The sequence below is a fragment of the Manis javanica genome, chromosome 6 (assembly GCF_040802235.1).
Source record: "Manis javanica isolate MJ-LG chromosome 6, MJ_LKY, whole genome shotgun sequence".
In the NCBI taxonomy this organism is placed as follows: Eukaryota; Metazoa; Chordata; class Mammalia; order Pholidota; family Manidae; genus Manis; species Manis javanica.
In genome coordinates this window covers 65,265,059-65,284,399 of record NC_133161.1, presented here as the reverse complement: position 1 = coordinate 65,284,399, position 19,341 = coordinate 65,265,059, and the positions used below count along the sequence as shown (strand labels likewise).

At 38.9% G+C, this 19,341-nt stretch overlaps 1 long non-coding RNA gene across 6 annotated transcripts in view; it reads left to right on the top strand.

Annotated features, from left to right (window-relative positions):
• LOC108395661 (uncharacterized) overlaps positions 1-19,341 on the top strand; it is a 55,018-nt gene that overhangs the window by 21,869 nt on the left and 13,808 nt on the right. For 2 of the 6 annotated variants that reach the window (XR_005061705.2, XR_001852718.3), the window contains exons 5-8: positions 5,412-5,594; positions 8,124-8,312; positions 8,924-9,093; positions 9,587-9,624. This is a non-coding gene — a long non-coding RNA (uncharacterized lncRNA). Of the gene's footprint in view, positions 1-5,411; positions 5,595-8,123; positions 8,313-8,923; positions 9,094-9,586; positions 9,625-12,177; positions 15,406-19,341 lie in introns of those variants that run through there. The other 4 variants (XR_001852720.3, XR_005061706.2, XR_005061708.2 and 1 more) reach the window with 3 other exon arrangements.

The window sequence follows — 19,341 nt, the reverse complement described above, 5'->3', positions numbered from 1 at the left end:
TCCTGTGGAATAACTTTGTGTATTGGTACCCGCTACAGAAACTCTACTCTCTGGGGCTGCCCAGCACCTGTAGCAATGGCAGGGGTTGCAGGCAAGCAGAACTTGTGCCTGCTGGGAGGAAAGAGTTCTTTCCTGCCTTCCCAGCTATATTGCCTGCCTCCATTGCCAGGTCCAGTGTGCCAAGTATGCAGGGGGGAGCCTCTGCCTGTAGCTACTATAGGTGGGGCCACCCTCCAGCTGGCCTGGTGCGATGGTGTGGGCAGCACATGTATAGGACTGGTGCCTGCATGGAGAAAGAAGTGGAAGGCTTCATGCAGCAATTGGGTGCCTCAGAGCTGTGTTGCCAGCCATGGGCATGCAGCATCTGAAGGTCCTGAGAGTTCCCAAGTTACTGGGCTGAGTGTGCTGGGATGATTTTGTCCACCTGCCCTCTCTCCTGAGCAGTGAGCTCTATGTAATCTTTGCCCCTTTAATGCCCCTCTCACTGTTGGGAAGTCTTTTGAAGTACCTGCCTTTCTTTTGTTGGGTTTGGAGGACAGTTGTTGTGCATACCTGTTCTACACAAGTGGATGGAATCTCAGTTTCTCCCAGTATTCTGCCCATCTTTGTTTTCCAAACCCTTTAATTTCCAGAGTACCATGTAATGTGGGTTTGTGCTCCCAGAGCAGATATCCAGGGCTGGGTGTTCAGATTTCCTGGGCTTGTACTGCCTCCCTGCTCCATTTCTCTTCCTTCCACCTGCTAGCTGGGGTTGGGGGAAGGCTTGGGTCCTGCAAGATCATGGTTTTGCTACTTTACCCTTTTCTGTGAGGTCTTCTCTTTTACTCAGATGTAGGCAGTCTATTCTGCAGTCTTTGGATTGCTCTTTCAGGATTAGTTGTATTTGCTGTATTTTTGTGTTATGTGGTTTTGGGAGGAGTTTTCTGCCTCACTTCTCATGCTGACATCTTTTTTCAACTCTAGCTCTTTGATGATTTTAAAGGCCATTTTAAAAATATTTCATCCAGTGTTTCCCAATTTGTCTTCTTTGGAAAGAATGATATTGATTACCAAGTCTGCTATTATCAAAAGCAGAGGTTCATTGGATGTTTTTACAAGGCAGTTTTGAGAAAGAAAGTGTACTGAGTCTGAGGACTAAATTCTGATGTCTATTTGGGAGGAGAGGAATGAGTCATGGGTGAAGGGTGCTGACAGAGCCAGGTCACAATGACCTTCTGGCTTGGGCTGTGCTCTGGGATTGCAATAATTATGGACAAAGACACAATTGTAGAACTCTGTGTAATGTGGATGGGTGTAAGGTGTCCTCCTAGGTGCACATGGATACTTCCTTCTTAAATAAGCTAAACATGGCAATTGGTGTTTACCCAAAGTGTCTCCTTTCTTAAGCATCCATTTTTATTTTTAATTCCTGGGACTATAATGGCACATGGGATTCAGCTCAATGAAGTAAAATTGAGTTCTAAATCGAATAGTTCAGACAAGGAGCTATGTTCATGATAGAGAAAGCCTTTAACATGTTCAGGGACTAGAGATTCCATTTGTTGACAAGCTAATTTTTTTCAAGAGCATTTTGCTAGGTCAGATCTACAAATTATTGGCATTCTGAAATAGCTCTGTTTTACAGAGACCTTACTTGAAATGATATTTATTATACTGAATTTTAATTGTAATTCTGGACCAGGTTTTCCTGATGTAATATGCATTTCAGTGAGATTCCACCTGAAAGCTGATGTAAAAGCTTGAGCTAAGGGGCCTGCCCTCACAGGGGCTGAACCCAGATGTACACCATTACTGAGCCTTCTTGAGATGTTATTCCACTCCTTGCCTTATGTTCTTTCCCTGTTTGAAGAATACACTATTTCATTAGGAAGTAATACCTCTTTAAAAATTTCCTACAAAAAAAAAAGACAAAATCCATCTTTCGCTGCTTATGGAGTTGAAAGATCAGTAATCAGTTTAAATTTTCACATGAAAATGACTGAAGGCCTCTGAAGATCTCTTTTTCCAATACTCATGCAGCTTAGGTGATTCAGGGACACTTGAGCACTGGAGAGTCAGCTTTTCCTCTTTCTTTGCTCTTTAAGAATCCAGGACTTTGTATGTTTTTCATTAGCTGTTAGGGAAACAGAGTTAATAACTACATAAGCATTTTCCACAAAGTAGTGTTTTGTGGTGTTATTTGAGGCAGAATTCTATGAAAAAGAAGTATTTTCAAAAAGCTCACTAGCTGTAAAGTTGGAAACAGCCAGGCTTAGGTTATTATTAACCCCACACAACAAAACTATCTGGGCAAATTGTCATGGCATATTATTCAAGTGATATCCAAGCTAATGGTTGTCCTTCTTGACTAGAACCTGCCCTTTGCATCCAAATAGTGGGAATACATTTTTATTCCATAGTAATGAAAACAGTAGAAAGTATAAATACAGTATAAAGAATACCCAGAATGCAGTAAAAATCCTTTTAGGCTAGAAGAGCAATTTAGTAAAATTAAACTATCAGTTGTAATAGGGAATAAGTAACAGCAGCAACAGAAACGATTACTGAAGCCTCAGATACCCAAGGCACCTGTGCACGTAACTGGTGGACACAGCTCCTTCTCAACCCCCACAGAAGTTAATTTAAGCAAGTGGGCAAAACCTTGAATGAAATGCATCTTGTACACTGCACTATTGCCTAAGAAAACCCGCTCTGTTTTATGTGGTGGTGAATGCACATAAGTAATGAGGGGGGTCAGAGGAAAACAGAATGCATTCATATTTCTAGTTGGTTTAAAAGGATTTACAAATGTGGGTTTGAAAAACAAATATTCTACAGCCACGTTTTATGCTATTGGCCTGATATGTCAGTTTTAGTTGAGGAATCCTGGATGTGCTGTTTGTTTGCTATTACTACTTGCAGAGTATTCCTAAATAAAGATTTTCAACAGAGAAGATGGAATGATGTCATCAGAAGGAAGAGAGACATGGCTTATAGAGTAAAATGATTTAAATGTCAGTGAAAACAATAAATGGCATTGGTATAGCACCTTGAGAATCAAACTTTAGAGAAATGTGAATAAGACACAAAGTGCTGGTAAAAAATTTCAAATTATAATTTCCTTGGAATAACATTACCTGCAGTGTCAAAATGTGACAGTTATATCTGTTGTGCTATATTGAGGTACCTTGAGGCACTATGTTAGGATTGCATTCATTTTAATTGAAGCCAGATTTTTTAAGGTTTACAGCCTCTATAATGTATACAGACATACTTCTCCAATACATGATTAACTCAGGTCCATTTGGAGGGAGAGGAAAGTGAGGAAGACAAGGATTGGACACTCAGGTTCTAAGTAAGGGAAATGGGAAAACAAACAATCGCTCCAAGACCCATGTAAATACCAACACTTTTTAGGACTATAAACCATTACTTCAGACACTCAGACAACTAATTAGTATTTCCATTACTTCACACTGTCTTCTAGCTGTTCTTGGGTAGTGCTGGGCAAATAAAATTCAGACACCCAAACAGACTTTCTTCAATCACCACAAAAATCCCCACAAAGTTGCTTAAGGGATGTCTTAATATGTACAACTGGAAGAGGTGGGTAAGAGACTAGAGGCCCTGTTATATGACAGCTATTGGGAATACAGAGATGACCAAGACATAGTTCTTATCTTCAAAGGTTCCATGACCAGTTCGGAAGCCAAATATGTTAGCAAATAATTGTAAACACACTACGGTGGGCACTCATTACAAAAGAGATTTGTGCAAAATAGAGACATGCGGGATAGGTAGAGGTGGGGTAGGGAGGGCATAAGGAAATCCCAGAAAAAGGTGCCTTTGAGCTAATTACCTAAGGATGAGTAGGAGTTCACTGAGCAGACGGGGAAGAGAAGGTATTCTGAGAGGCACATATTCGTACAGACCTGAAGGTGTTTTAACAGATCAGAGCCACACATTGAACATGTGGCATGGGACTGGGAATGACTGGTGAGAGGGCTGGAGAATATACAGACTGAGAGTGACAGGCTCAGGATTCAGATGTTGTCTGGTAGGCTAGGGGGGCATGTGTAAGGGTTCTGAATAGGAGCATAAAATGATTCTATTTGCTCATTAGGAAGACCATTCTCTCTGTTCTGTTGAAAGCTGATTGGAGGAAGCAAGACTAGAGCAAGGAATGTTGATTGGGAAGCCATTGCCAGAAATCAGTCGTGGTACAGAAAAGTGGGAAGATAAGTACCAGACTGAGTTACAGCAGTTTAATTCACTAGGACAGGGAATACAGGTTTGGGAAGGAAGGTGATTAGTTGAGTTTTGGATTTGCTGTGTTTGTGGTCCTGGGTGACATCAAAGTTGACAAATGATAGTGTAGAGGACAAGTAGAGAGTGGCATGGCCTGGCATTGATCTTAAGGGCAGTGGATATTCATTCAGGTAGGCTAGCAGAGTTCCTTTCTCCAAGGTGTTCATCATCTATATCTGAAGTTTAGGAGAATGATGTGGATTTTAAAAGAAAAATGTCCCCTGGAAGTTTAATGGGCTGCAAGTCACTCTCAACCTTACATTAAATAGAGTAAATAATAATAATCTGAGCTGATCTTAGATTGGAGGAAATGGGAGGAACTAGTTTGGGGATGTGGGAGAAACTGCAAAAAACCCGAGGCTCAGAGAGTTGAATGAGGCAGAGTCAGATCTGTCTGCCTACAAAGCCCATAATACTGTTTCTATTTCATTATATTGGATCCTGAAAATGGAGAGGAAGGAAAATTAATAGGATGAGCATGGGTGTTAAAGTGAAAGAGTTATTTAAATGTATTTGATAGATATAGATCCTTGGAAAAGATGTTCCTGTGGCTTGAAATGCCTGTATTCAGGCCTTTTCCCAGATCCTCAGATCTCTAGCCAGGGCCCAGAGGGTTGTATTTGAAATAAGCCAAATTCAAAAGTCATTATTTTACTTCCTCAAGACACTAATCAATCACTGGTTATAAACTTTCGATCCCATGGCTTTGCTTCCCCAATTATCTAATACGTTGGGAACATATTGACAGCACTATTTTGAGGTGATGTCGACTATAGGTTTTAATCTTAAATGTGCTTATATTTCATGATCTCATTTAGTCCTCACATAAATCCTATAAGATGACAGCATTTTTCCAATTTCAGTTTTGAGGAAATGGAAGATCAGAGTGGCTATGTGACTTACTCAGATCTGTGCAGCTAGTAAGAGCTGGTGCCAGTACTAGAAAATGCAAGTCTTTTGACTTTTTAGCAATATTCTTTCCACAATACCACAGACATAGAGAGAAGGAGTGGGAAGGAGAGCATATGCAATAGTGAAAAGAAATGCAAAGCAAAATGCTATAAAAATCCTGTGAACAGGGTACTGACAATCTTTGCTTTCAAATGTATCATTATGTCTTTCAGGCATCCATCCTTTTGTTTTGTCTGATATTTTTCAAGGATTCTTAGGCTCTCAAGATCTCAATGAAGTGCCACTTGATATAGTCACACAGGCTGTGACTGAAGGGTCCTGGAGGCTGGGGAGTTAATGGAGCTCAGAAGCCTACTGCACTGCAGTCAAGCACAGTGCCAGACAATTTCCTTGTGGTAATGAGCTGAGCTTGCTGGCGTCATAGTCTAAAATAGACCCATGGAACCATGCTACTGAATGTAAATGGCAGCAGCTGTGAATGGCGGGCATTCTAGGCTGACTCGGGGCTGGGGATCTGCTGTGACATAAGCATCACTGATACGATTTTGAGTTTTCCTTTGGTTTGTCCCTTATCACTGATAAGATTTTGAGTTTCTGCTGATAAGGCACATGATATGAGCAGAACTCTTAGCCCCTCTTAGGTTTCAGTTCCTTCCACCTGTCAGCTCTAGTGGGTGCCAGTAGAAGTGCCTAAGTTTTCAGAGTGCAATGTTGAGTCTTTACCAAGTAGTGTAGCCATCAGACCTTCCAGGGCTCTCCTACAGCACTTCCACACATCTTAAGAAATAGTTATTTCCACTGACTGACCAGGGTTGACCAAAGATTAAGTGGTGGTGGTTCGGTCTTTGGAGAGGAGCAAAGATGGCAGTGAGGTACACCTACAAAACTCGCTTATACCTTTTCCTTGCTTGTCTCACCTACCACTGCTGTTGAGGGCAGGCTGATTAGTTAGTTCCTTCCAGGAACATTCATCTAAATCTGTAATAGTCAAAATACCTTCATAATACAGCTTCCAAGGTGCAGAGGGAACACTGCTCCTATCGCCTCTTTCCCCTTGAATGCTGCAAATAAAAAAAAGGCTGTTTCAGCCAGATACACAGAGTAAATTTAAGAAAAGTCTGTCAGAGTATTAAAATGCCTAAGTAATAGCAAAAAGAGTTAAAACTGCACTTGCAGGGACTCAGGGTCATTACTTTTGATGAATATTTTCCTTTTTAAGAGGCAGAGCTAATATAAGTAAGTAGACCAAAAAGGATATTTAAAATATATGCATATATTGCCTTTTGTTAAGATCTTTAACCCTGGAAAATCATGTCCATAATTGTAGCTCATTATCGTAATTGGATCTGTCCTACATTATCTCACAATTTATTCTCATTACTTCATAGGTGATCAGCCTTTTGAAAGGAATGTGGGCAGAATTTTCTGGTATTTATTGTGAAAGTGTCTGCCTTCTCTTTCAAACTCTATTTAGATATTTGGGGTGTTATAATGGTGATGCTAAGTTTAATTAAAAATCACATTAGAAAGATATTAATATTCATTCTGATGAATGAACCCAGGATTAACTCAAAAATTAAAATCTCTGTAATGGCTAATGAGGTGAACTATGCTGGGATGCCCATAAAAACAGAGATGAATCATAAAAATGACTGAAAAATTGAAGCTCTTCTTCCTGTTTTCATGCTGTGTGTATAGGCAGCAGACCTCATCAGTAACAAGTCATTTCAGCATATGCTTGTGTCCAAGAATGTGAGGCCACGTGATGTTCCTGACCCACCACTTTGCCCGTGAATTCCAACTGCTTGAAGGGGATCGAGATCTAGAAAGTTTTACCTTTTCTCTTCCTCTATTTCTCTCATTCAAAAGAAAAACATAAGAAATAACCTGTGTTTCTAACAGTTGTCGGTTAAAATGGGTTTATAATCTTTTGAGGTGGAAAGTAAATTCTGCACTTTCAATTTTCTGTTTGTACTATAGATTCTGGAGAAAAACTATGGTTGAGAAAGGCAGAGCCATAGCTATTTATGCAAAATATGAAGGGAAAATTGCAAAATTAAGGTTATTAACAACTGTTTATGAGAGTGGTTCTCTCATGATCCTAAAATGTTGAGACAAATATAGACATTGTAGGGCAAATGCTGGGACTTTCTGGGGCAGACTGATTTTTCAGGGAGGGACAATCATGTGACAGGACAGATAACTAGGACTAGGGAAGGAAGTTCACTGTGAGTGAGGGCTTGGGCAGTATGCTCACGCGCCGAGGGCTCATCCTGTGGAAAGGACAGGGACTAGTGAGGGAACCCTGGCTGAGAGACTACTAGTCTTCATTGGATGCTGTGGGTGTTTCTCTAGATAATCATTTCATGGCAAATGTGGTGGATGGGGAAAAAAAGGGAGAACAAAACCAATTTTTTTTTGTATCTTAGAAGTGTCCTTGGAAGATGGGATAGTACAGTGTAGTGGAAAAAGCTCTGAGCTGAATTACAAATAATTTCCAGTCCTCCTTTGCCTGTGGGATATTAACAAAATTTCATAGCCTGGCTGGGTCTCAGATTCCTTCCCTCTGAAATTAGGAGGTTAGAGTAGACAGTGATCACTAAGATCTTTCCAACTTTAGAGTTCCAGGAAACTTACAGGGAGTATAACCAAGCTTCTCCTATACAAACAGTATCAGGATAAAAGCAATAACCCAGGTGTGGTGGATTGATCGCAAATACGGCCCCAGTAATTTCCCTGTCAGTTATCTGCCTCCCTTGCAAATGACTTTACAGATTTTTCCATCAAGAGGTGGAGTCTATTTCTGCACTCCTTATGATTTGCATTGACCTACAGAATAGGGTGGAATTGGTTGTGTTCTGAGTCCAAGCCTTGGTCTCATGAAGTTTGTGCTCTTTTGCTTTCTCTCTCCCTCTCTCTCTCAGACAAACCTGAGTTAATTCACTGGAGGAATGTGGGAAACACGTGGAGGAGAGCAGTCATTTCAGCCAAGGCCACCTAATTCAGCAGGTCCGCAGCCGGCCTGTACACTGACTGCAGACACGTGAGTGGGCCAAGACAACATGAACCAGGCCAAGCCCAGGTCGCCAGAGCTGCCCGATCCTTCTAGACTTGTGAGAAATAAGAAATGTTTCTTGCATTATTCCAGTGAGTTTTGGGGTGATTTTATACAATAAGAGCTAACTGATAAATGAGACTTCCCTAGCTCTATCCTTGACTCATTCACCCAGGAATTCAGTCCCTGGTAAAGTCCTCTCTCTCCAGCCCTGAATATTTCGTGGGGGTCCTCAGGCAATGTTTCTTAAGTGCTTGCGAAAAGTCTGGTGATCAGTTAGAGAGCATGGGCATGTTGGCACTGCATTGGTGATACCCCTTGTACCATCTGGGACCGTGGCTTTCACACGAATGCTTCATGGTAGCAAAGCTTCATCAAGGGGACCGTGGCAAAATCAGGAATGCCTGCCTTCTCATCTTGTTATCTCTGTCACGTGATTAGCAAAGTTGTGTCAATACACCTAATGTCTTGAAGAAGTTTAAATAAATTCTAAGTTTCATTTATAGCCCTCTCTATTCCTAGGGCTTAGCCACTAGGCCAGGGAAAGAAATGGAAGAAGATGCCATGTTATGTCCAGAACACTTCTTCCCTTCAATGATTGAGGCTTTGCTGTTGGGTGAATTTTCTCGTGCCCAACTCCTTCCTTCCTAAGTATGAGTTCTTTTCTAGGAGTCTCCTTTGTACTCCCAGTACATACACTTCTGTAACTTTGCCACACCATCATATGAGACATACCCAGATGTGTTCCTGTCCTGGTCCAGGATGGAGCTGGGATATCCCATTGCAGCTGTTTTGAAATCTGCCGCCTGTGTCCAGAGAGGAGCATGGGGAGCCGAGAGGTAGTTACTTAAGTGTAATTTACATGTTAGCTGTTTCTGATGGCAATGCACCTGTGTTTGCATGTTATTTCTTAATATTTTAAGTTCATTTTAACCCAGACAATGATGGAAACTTTTCAAATCCATCCTTCCCCACTCATTCACACCTAAAAATTTAGTTCTCAGCATAAACTCTGCCAAAAACTTTGTGGGGACAATGAAGATGGGGTTTATATTGCATAGTGTATTAGTTAATCTAATCTAGGCTATACCTTGATAATAAATAAGCCCTTGAATCCTGGTAACTCTACACAAATAATATATATTTCTCTCTTATGTAAACTCTAATGCCTCCTCCATCTTTTCCCCCAGCTTTATGGAGATACAATTGACAAAAAAACTGTAAATTTAAGGCATATAACATGTTAACTTGATATATATTGGAAAATGTCTACAACCATAGTATTAGCTAATGCCTTTATCATGTCATATAATTATCATTTCTTTTTTGTAGTGAGAACATTTAAGACTTACCTTCCTGGCAACTTTCAGGTATATAATGCAGTATTATTTACTATAATCACTATACCCCTCCTCCATCTTGTAGCTACACCATCTGTATCACTTTGCCTCCAAGGTCACAGAGCAGGAAAAGGACAGAACAGGAGAAGATTTAGGGGGAAAGTTAACATATTCCTTTTGCTTACTTTCCACTGATGATTGATTTCACTTATCTGGTTGCATGATCCCACTTAGATAGCTGTATAGGGGCTTGGACATGTAGAGCAATACAGACTCTTAGGTAGGCACTTATAGCCTCTCCATTCTCTGCCCTTCTTGTCATCAGATTTCCAATGACTCCCTTCTTCACAACCATAGGACATCACAACCCAGCCTCAGAGGAGATATCCCAATAGTCCAGTCCAGTCACTTCATCAGTCTTTCTAGAGTACATGGGCCTTTCTACCAGGTCCACGTAAAGCTCTTGTTGATAAGGTAACCTATGAACTGAAAGGAAAATCGTAAGAACTTCCCTGCTTCACTGGATCTACACTGGTGGAAAGGGGCAGGAAAACCATGGTGCATATTCCTGCTTGGAAAGGGCAAAATTGGGGATGTTCAGCAACACTGCAATCTCCCTGGGAAGATGTGGGGAAGGCTCCTTTGCTCTGTGGGCGGGTATTGTTCCTGGATTAGGCCTTAGTTCTGCCCTTGAGCGTTCTTTCAGCCATTGTGCTCTGGTTGCAAGCTTTGCCTCTGAGATCAGCTTCCTTTGCCACTATTCTCTTCAGCCACCTCTGAAGCGGGCACTGGGGAACATGGCCTACTTGAGAGCCGCATGGTTTTCTCGCTCATCTTTGTCACTGGAACACTGGGGACCCAAGAGCTGCGAGTCTCAAATGTCAGTGTATTTTTAGTGCAGACTCATGGTTTCTTTGGTGATGTAGTTCCCTCACAAACAAAGTAAGATTCTGATATATTTGCTTCCAATAAGCTCCATGTGTTTGTGATCATAGCTTATGTTCTTTTCTAGACAGACAGAGTTCTAAAAGCTTTGTTTCATTGCTTCTCTCTTCCAAGTATTTGTCAACTTTGTGCTGCCTTCTTTGAAGATGTCTGAATAATACATGGGGAATTCACACACTTAATCTGATCCTTGTCCTGGGCCATTTCATCCAACAGGAAATTTCATTGTGATTTTGTTGCAGTCTTTTGAGATCTCAAGTTTTACTGTTTGGGCTCTGGAAGTACTCACTTTTTCAATTTTCAAGTCTCACAGTTTCTGAGCCATGCCTATCCCTTTCACTTCTGTTTGCAAACCAGCCAGGTTTTCCTAAATTTATTTCATCCTTGTAATCTTTTGCCAAACACAGGAAACATTCGCTTTCAACATTCTTTCCCTCAGTCAGTGGGCTTAGAAGCTTACGGTCTGCCTCTCAAATTACCACGGGAAATAATTTCATTAAAATGCTTTCCCAGGCATAAAATGGATTGTCATCTCCCCAGCTTCCAATATGGGATTCCTTGCTGCCTCTGTTTAATTGCTAATCCATTGCTGCAAATTTTAGGTTTCTTTGTTATGGTTTATTACTGGTACAGTTTCTGAATTTGTTAGGCGAGGCTGGAATATGCTGTGGAAACAAATATCCCCATCCCAACCTAATTTGAACACAAAGAAGTTTTATTTCTTCTTTATGCCCAATCCTTAGTCCTATTTCACTAAAGGCCATTATTGAAAGCTACCATAGGGTCAGAGGGGTGTAAACTGTGAGGAAAGTGGAAGAGTAAGTTCAGGGTGACATTGACATTTTGCTTGGTAAACTTAGATTACATGTCAGTATTATTGTTTAATATATATTTATTTGTATGTTTATTCAATGTGATTAAGACAGTTTATACTGTCTGAATCATTGGCTCACTCCATTGAGAAGAACAACTGGTAAGAATAGGGAGAGGAACAGACTTTATCAGATTTACCAGAGTGAAAATTAGCAGAAGCTTGTGTTAGTGGACAGATAAATAAATCTCCTCTATGGTACAATCACACTTATTTATTTTTTGCATACATCACTAAATGACTTTTGTGCTTTCTTCTGGTGGCTTATTGGTAGAAAACAAACAGGGTTTTTTTTTCTTTTATCCTTTCTCAGTTTTTCTTTTATATATATATTTATTTTGTTTTATAATTTATTTGCTTTATGGTTTTTAGCAAACTTGATAAGTAGGCTTGGCTGGTATAATTATCATTTTCCTTTATGATGTGGAAACAAAGGCACCTGTGAGAGTTCCTGGCACATTGAGGTTCTTAAATTTTAATGTTGAGTGAACAAACAGGTAAATAAAAGATTGAATGAATGAATGAAGCAGATTACATGACTTGTTCTAGATTGGTTAGTAAGTGACACAATTTAACCAAGTTTTCTATGGCTTGTTATCCCCGCCTCAAAGCAGCTTCAAAATGCAGGCTTACCCTTCTGCCATAAATATTTTCTTTAGAGTTTTGCTGATGAATTGAAGTTTCATAACAAAAAGAAAGCAGATGGCTTTTGGGAGGGACTTATACTTGCTCTTTGAACTGTGTTTCTGTTTTGCTTGCTTATGCAGAGTGTGCATGAAGGTTGCCAGAACCTTAATTTCAAACTGCATCATTTAATAAGATACAATACGGAGAATTAGGAAGAAAGGCTGCAGGGGAACATCATGCTTATTATCTTTGTAATGAGAGGACTATTTTTTCTTCCATCAATTGCCAGTGATGGTTTTTTTTGTTTCCTTTCGTCCGCGTACAATTGTGATGTTCAATGAGAGGAATGTGAAGTGCCACTTTAAAGCCAAACATTCAATTCCTCCTAATTCACAAGGGAGAGAAGGAGCAAGTCGTGCAGCTGGGAGGTGATGTTTCTTCCCAGCAGCTGTCATTGAAGAGACACGTGCAAGCCATAGAAGTCATCTGCCACAAGAACCCATCCAGAATTTGCTATGTGCATCTCCCTTACTAACGTGACATGAAATAGTGAAGCTTTCAAAATCAAGTACTGAGACTTCGTTCTTTTGACATGGGTAAAATGAAATGGAGAGCTAAGGCAATTATGTGGATAAATCAGGCCAAAAATATCCAACCATTGAGGGGAAAAGTTCTTTCGGCTCGAATTATTCAGAGTGACTGTCCATGTTCATCAATCGGTCAGGATAATGAGTTTTATCCTATACTTTGCTTTGTCACTATAGATATATCTTTAGTCTATGCATTTGAATGACTTTGTGATATTTCATTTCACTGGAAATTATAATAATTGAATTTGCAAGCACTGTGTTAAAAAATTGCTACTGCAGTCCAAGAGATAATAGTCTAAGAGAATTTAAACTTCATTATTCTGTAGCTAGCAGGGTTATTGGAATGGAGGTAGAAAGAGAGGTATGAAATCTGTTGGAAATCAAATGCTTGTAACTAAGCTGTCCCTCCCATTTAGCATCCCATTATCTTAAAATATCTTGGTCTGTAGCTTAATCTGCTTTTCTGGTCATTTGACAACTGGTTAAATGAGCCTGAAAATTTCATCAGGTCCCATACAAAAATAATGTATTTTTATATTATACATACAAGTGACTCCTTTTGTGTACTGTTAATATCCCTTATTTATATACAAAGAGCTAAATGTTTCAGATATGTGAAGGATAAGCAAGGTCAGTCCTTATGTCTGCCAGTGCATTGGCATGGAGCTTCCTACCTAGAATCTCAAGTGTGCTTCACCTACAGCTATCCTTCCTGGGTCTTCATGCTTTCAGAGCCACCAGAATCACCTCAGGAAGTCCAGGGTCTCCCAGCAGGCCGAGGGAGAACTTCTGAGCACCTAGTTACTACCTTGGGTGGCCTGGTCCTGCCAGTCTACTGTACGTGAGGGACAACTCATCACTCAGAAGTTACAAATCATGAACGTGTTCACTGAAGCAACACAATACTAAATAAGAAACAAGTGCTTCATATTGACAGACTTAAAAAAAAAATCTCTACCATGAAACTGCACCATGAGGAGCGACCCAGAAGAATGACTCTATTGCTTCCAGTCACAATAACAATATGAAATTTTGGTTTTCAAAATGGAATAATATGTGTACTTTCCCATTGAAAAAATACTTTGCATAAAATTATCAGGAAAAAAACTAAAGGAGAAATAAATATCACCTAGAATTAAATTAATCAGAGATAACCACTTGTGGAAGGAATGTTTGTGACTCCTCCTGTCAAAATTCAGAGGTTGAAACCCTAAACCCACAGTGATGGTATTTGGAGACTGGATCTTTGGGAGGGAGTAAAGGTAATAAGCCCTGATCCGGTAGGGCTGGTTCTCTAATAAGAGGAAGAGACGCCAGAGCTCTTTCACTGCTGCGTGAGGACGCAGCAGGAAGGAGGCCGTTTGCAAACCAGGAGGAGGGTGCTCACTGGAAACTATGCTGGCACCTTCATCTTGGATTCCTACCTACAGAACTGGGAGGAAACGAATATCTGTTGTTTAAGCCATCTGTTTTATGGTATTGTTATGACAGCCCAGACAAACTGATATCGACTAATATTTTATATGCTTTTATACTTTAATATCCTTCCAGGCTAAAATATATCCACATATATACATACATAAATGCATACAGATATGGCACTATACCCACTGTTTTCTATCAGCGCTGTCCAATAGATATATCTGGTGAATCACACACATAATTGAAAATATTTTAGTGGCCATATTGAAAAATTTGTCTTTAAAAAGGTGGAAATTACTTTAATATGTTTAATTTAATCCAATATATCTAGAATTTTGTCATTTTGACATGTAATCAATATGAAAATTACTCTTGAGATAGCTTATGTTCTTTTTACATTCTGAGTCCTTGATATGTGGAGTATATTTTATACGTATTGTACATTTTAGTTTCTGTTGGCCACATTTCAAGTACTACAGACAGCCACCATTTGGACAGAGCAGGTTGAGATCAAGGGCTTTTAGTCCTGGATTTGAGTTGGGACTCGGTGCTTTAATTGCCGATGGCCTTGGGCAATTTAATTAACCCTCTAAGCCTTGGATTCCTTGTGTTTAAAATGCAAGTAAGCAAAGTATCTATATTAAAGGATTGTCATGATGCTTAATCGATATGGTAAAACATTTACACTGCATGGTGGACAGCACTCAATAAATTTTGGCAAAAATTACTTTTGTAGTTCTAGAGTATGAATCCTCATTTTATAATAAATGCTCATTTGTATACCTGAAACCATCTTCTCATCTAGTAATTTCTTTCCATAAAGTCTAAATTAATAGGCACCTACCAGAAAGTAAAGTTGTGACCATCAAAGGTCCTGTCATGTCATTGCAATTCAGTCTGTGTGGGTTTGTTTCTGATCATGCTTTGGGAAAAGTGCATGGGTGACACCTTGCTGTCACAAAGATCTTCCAGGGCTGAGATGTGACTTCATATTGAACTGAATTCCAAGATATAATGGGTTGCCTTATGTTGAGAGCTCAGGCAGTATTTGTAATGGTGGTGAATGATGAAGCATCTTTTAATTTCTTAGTTGACATGCATCATAATACTGCAACCTTTGCCGAATTAAGTAGCCATTTCACATATTGACAGTCTCAGCAAAAAGGCTAGGAAAATCAATTCTGAACATGAATTACAGCATCTCTTTGAATATCATCTATTTCTGTTGTTTCTAAAATCAGTGCCATGGTATCTTCTGTTTCCTAGTGGTAGGATATTAATGAATTCCTGCTTCACATTTTCTGTGCTTGTTATAATTTTTGTCAGACAGGTAATAGCAGTTCCTGGCACAGTAACCTCTCGAACACTCTCTAACTTGATTTGCTGACAATTCCTATCCTCAGCTCTTGTGACTAGAGAAGAGGTGGAGTAGAAGGGTCAGTCAAGGGACAGAGATTATCAAAAAAGTTTAAATAACTGAATCATTAAGATGCTGATAACTTCCCATATGACAAAGATATTAACAAGAAGAGGAAATAGTATATGAAAGCATTTTCCCTGAAATGAATATAATGGGATTGGGAAGAGGAAATCATTACCAACCTACTTCATTCATTGCAGTCTGAATATTGGCCTTTCATACTCATCTTCTCATGTCCTAGTTCCTGCTCTCACTTTCTGTCAAGAATAGCAAATCAATGTGGCGTTTTTGTGAGGAAATGAACTGGCCTTAACTATGTTCTTTTAAAAATAAAACTCTTCACTAGTTATTTTTAAATGTATCCAGTGGAAGTGACAACCAAAGTGATTTGATATCCACCAGCATCCACTTAAAATTAACTAGAAAAAACTCTTCTTTAAGAGTTAGTTATCTTGTTCGCTTTTCTCACTTCCTCCACAAGTATTTTATCCCAATGAAATACATATATTTTTGACATTTCTTAATTGATATCCTAGTTCTCTGCTACCAAAACATGTTTATAAGTTAGAATTGGTTTTTTCCTAATTTTGTAAGGCTCTATAAGTCAAAACTTTTTTCTCTATTGAGTTGTAACTTTAATTAACTAATAATTTATCAAGCCAGAGAAAACATTTAAAATTTTTGGTACATCATTGCAAAACATAAAAAAACACTAAAAGCTCATTTCTTAATGAGAAAAATTGTGTCTTTGGGTTTGTCTCCTGGGAAGGGGAACTTAGGGTGTCTCGATGGCAATATTTCAAACGATCCCTTGAGACAATATACCATGAGAGGGTAAGGTGTAAGTTGGAAGTGTTTTTCTTTTGTAAAATGGGAAAAGAGCAACTATGAAAGGAATGTGGGGTGAGGAAAGGAAAAATTCAGAAGGTACAACTGTAGGTCAATCTCCTGCAGATTAGTTTTCAGAAAGAATATACTGTATGTGGAAGCTGAGGATCAGATCAGGAAATTGGGTTCCTTGAAATTTCTGTGCACATTTCCTTCTTTGGAATAATCTTTGTGAACTCTTAGGGGTTAGCAATTTTTCTCGGAAGACTTTATAACTTTCCTGTAATTCTTGATGAAACATTGGATGAATGGAAGGGATTCGAAGAAGAAAACTGCTTTCAAGCTCTCCATCATATTCTAGGCATAGAGACTGTTTGACAAGGAACAAGTTCTGTCAGTGTAGTATAGTGGAAAGACCTTGTTTTGGGGGCTGGTTTTGATTTGTGGTTTTTTTACTCATTAACAATTACACTGCCAGCTTAACTGTTGTTATTAGTGAAATTGGGATAGCCTGTAAATTAATCTGTCATTAGTGAAATTAAAATAACCAAAAAGAGATGTTACAGAGTTGCTGTAAGATTTCAATGAAATAACGCAGTTAAAGCATCTGGATCATGAAACATATAATAGGTGCTCAATAAATAACATTTAGAAAAATGTACATGCATAATCAGTATTTACTTTCAGCAAAATTCTTCAGAGGAAGGATGGGCTAAAACATGCCCTAAGATTGGTCTCAGTTTTACTCACAATGGTAACCAGATATTTGCCTCCTGACTCAGGGATAATCTCATTTGTCATTTTCTGAGAAAAGAGGAAGAAACAGCAACCTACTGCTCTCCCAAATTCTGCTTGGAAAATTGTAGGAATTTTCTTAGCCATCTGCAAACACAAGATGATAGATGCAAAAGCCACTCAGAGAGAAGGCCTCTTATTCTAGACACTGATCAGCTGAATTCAATGCCCCAACAAACAGCTAGAAGGTTTCATTTCACCAGAGAAGAGCTCCTGCTTTGAAATGTTTTCAGTTTCCATGACAAAATATTCTTTCACAGCCTTTGCATCAGTGAGCTGCTTTGTATTTCTAGTGCAGCTAAGCAATTAAAAGAAGATGAATAGATGTATTCTGGCATGTGTGGTAACAAATGGTGTACTTAAGGTGACAAGGTTTTCTGTGTTAACTGGCTTCACAGTCACTTGCAGGTTTTTGAAAAATATTCCCTTTTATCAAGAGTTTTTCCCGCTTAATCTCAGTTTAAAGGCTATTTTTTCTCAAAGCAAATTGAAAGAGGGCTTTTCAAGTCATCTTTGACGGGACAAAATATATGTACATACTTCCTCTGTGCAGAGAAGCGGCTGCTTTTTTTTATAACAGCTCAAAATTGTCTCAAGTTTTAAGCATCAAGCTGTTCACCATTAGAAGATGCTCATATTGGGTACAAATGATGGGACGTCTGCAGTTGGTCCATTTAAATTACTTCTCTATGGCTCGTGTTTTTTGGTAAGGTCGGTGCAAACTAGGGAGGATCTTCAAGGATTTTGGACTTAGGATATTTGGATCTAGATCATTCCCACAAGCTGGGAATAATGGGAATTTAGATACCATTTTGATTGCAAATTGATTCAGAAAGAAGCAGATGGCATTAATAGCCTTTTAATCTTTAGTTTGCATTGTCTGTTTTATTACATTTTGCTCTTTCGGAAAATTCACCTGCTCTCAACTTCATTTAGGAGCTCTGCAGTTGTTTGATGTTATGTTTATTAAATCTGGCAATTAGAATCATAGGGAACACTAACTTACTTGTTTATATATTGTTTTGCAGCTTCAGGAAATAAGCAGTGTGGTAGAAGGTAATATATGCTGACTTGGAGGAAAACAAATTTGGATTCAGTTTCTGACTCTGATACTTTTAGCTCTTCAACCATGGGCAAGTTACTTGACCTTGTATAGTTACCAGTTGCAAATCTAAAATGAGGTCCTGGGATGGATCACATTCCTTAAGGGTGGTAATATGGTTTAGCGGTTAAGAACCTGTCTTTGCCATCAGACCTGGATTTGATAAACCTCTTCCATGTCATAAACTGTGAAACCTTAGGAATTTCATTTTATCTTCCTAGGCTTTTTTATTTCCTTACTTAGAAAAATAAATGTTAAAATAATAGTAACTACCTTGTAGGGCTGTTGTGAGGATTAAAGGTGATAATACATATGCTTGATAAAAAAGTAGTTCAGCTGAGAACTCTTACTCTAAAAAAATTATGTACCATTTTAAGGTTGTCAATAAAGACTCAAATTGTAGAACATTGAATGGGAATTAGATGATTTCATCTAAATTCCTCATATTACAGATAGAAAAAAAGTAAAAATGAAGTGGAGATTAAGTTACATGCTCCAACTCCCATACCAGTATCTTCCTGCCTCCAACTCTGTAACAGGTGGATGTGGTATATTTGACAAATAAATATGCTGTTAACTTCAAGAACCTCCAAGTATTGTATTTCATCCCCATATCAATGAACCTATAAAAAACTTCCCTGTGGGGGAAAAGGAAACTTTATGATCACTGTATTCTCTTTCCTGTAAATTTTTCATGCGTAAGCAAAGGAATGGACAAAGAAGATAGGGGGTTCAACCTTTGGCAGATGAGTTAAGACATTTATCAAGACAGAGTCCTTTGCCTAGTGAGGACCCATCTGTGACTTTCAGTAAGTGAAAAAATATCTGCAGACTACTCCTAAGAGCTGTGATAAAATTTTTACATTGAATATTTAAATGTTGATTCCAGTTCTTATTCTTTCCATGGAAGATGTTTCCAACCTTCTCCAACCAGTTCGTTCAAGAATTATTTTTATTGTACTTTCACAGAAACATTTTGTCTCTTACTTCCCTTCAGTCAGCTGAAACTAACTGGAGTTTCCAATGGAGAAAAGGGAAAATGTGAAAACTCAACCATAAAACAAATAAGTATTTTATGACCTGCACTTTGTGAGGTTACTTTGCTGTGTGTTCTGGCTAAATGGTGCCTTTAGACATAATGAATCTT